The sequence below is a fragment of the Chiloscyllium plagiosum genome, chromosome 10 (genome assembly GCF_004010195.1).
Source record: "Chiloscyllium plagiosum isolate BGI_BamShark_2017 chromosome 10, ASM401019v2, whole genome shotgun sequence".
NCBI classification, from domain to species: domain Eukaryota; kingdom Metazoa; phylum Chordata; class Chondrichthyes; order Orectolobiformes; family Hemiscylliidae; genus Chiloscyllium; species Chiloscyllium plagiosum.
The window spans coordinates 42155782-42157599 of NC_057719.1; positions in this window are offsets into that span (position 1 = coordinate 42155782).

Consider the following 1818-nt stretch of genomic DNA (forward strand, 5'->3'; position numbering starts at 1 on the left):
TCCTACATGACAGAAAGCACTCTGTCAATCACTCATGTATGGGCTGGCCCAGCGTTCACTAGTATCTCTGGTGGTCAATTCAATAAGGCAGACAGTAAATATCACACAGACAGCTATCACAAACATGGGAGGGAGAGAATGAGAGGGGAAGATTTAACACCCTAGAATAGGTAGAAAATGGGCTGGGGTCATTCATTTTTGATTTACAACTGCCACTTGGCTCCAGCGTACCCACTTTGTAGTTTAAAGGGTTATTTGTTCACCTGTGAGTAACTTACCACAGTCAAAGGGTGATGCAGGAGGGTTGTGTAATTATCACCATTTTGAGATGTTAGTGACTTTTTTGAAATTGTGTTTCACTGACCATTAAAGGTAATTTATCCAATTGCTGAAGGAAGGCAAGTGTAATGGGATGGAACAAGGCAGTGCTTTTGTGACATTGCTTGTAGACCAGGAGGAGCTAGAGTAATTCATTCTAGACCCTCATACTACCCTACAAATCATCCAATAACATTTCCTCCTCAGTTGACCAAATTAACCCCCATCATACACAATGATCTCAGCACTATCTCTGACCTTCTCCATGTTTAAATCCTCACAATGTTCATGCCATTCCTATAACCACCTAATCTCCTTAACATCCAATTACCAATACCTGACATCCACATTGTCCAACCACCACCACATGTCAGAACTTCCTGCAGTTCAACTCTGCCAATGTTTAACACAGACCAACATTCCACTCACCTCCTGATCACCAAAATCTAATGCTGCTCCCCACCCCCAATATCCAGCTGATTTCACAATCTCAAATGCCAGACTGACCTCCCCAATCCCAAATTGTTTTTGCTGCACCCTTTGGCTACCTGCTTGCCTGGGAGCCAATCAGCTCAATCTTTCAAAGTGCCTCGGTACAGCTAGGATCTCAATTCAAAAAATATCAACCACATGCGGCTGACACACTCACTACCATTTCTGGAAAACCTTTTCTTGCAAGTTATCTTGTGACTGAACCTTACAACCCCTTTCCTTTCATTCACGTGGTTATTATTGAACTAAAGTGCCCACAAACTGCACTGACACATCCACATATACTGGCCGAACTGTACCACAAAAACTTTTGTTTTCACAGCATGTGCTCTGCTTGAAACTTGCTGGGAGACAAGAGCTCATAAAAATCAGACAGGAGGGTACATAATTGTCATCCCAAACTCTCCCAATTTCACAAAAGGAAACCGCCGGAAAAGCTGTGAAAAGAGTAAATCTTAATTAGGGCTGGAGTTGGGGAATAGTGTCGGGCACTATACCCATACCTATCAGGAGGGCAATCATCAGCCAGAAAAGCCCAAAGAGATAGGTTTTGCACGTTCATTTTATTCTTCTAGGATCAAGACGTTCCTCTCTTCCCTCAGACCTCTCTAATCTGCTTCACCCTCAGCACCAATAATTATCTAACTATCAGGACAGGACTACAGTGCACATGGATAACAGTGAGTTGAGGGGTGCGTAGGTTAAGTTACTATATTTTACGTTAGGATTAAATCTCGGCATAACATCGTGGGCCAAAGGGCCTGTTGTGTGCTGTACTTTTCTATGTTCTATGTATTACAGGCCGTCCTCTGGGTGCAGACATGTTTCTCTGACATGCCAATCCTTGCGTCTGGTCCTTACCTTTAATAGCCAGACCATTGCCTCAGTCCTGGCCGTTTGCAACCCACAGAATGGTCATCAGTTTTATTAGCAACCATTGCTGCCAATCTGCAATTTTAACCCTACCCACCCAAAGAAAATCCAGTTAGACTGGCAGTAAAAATATGT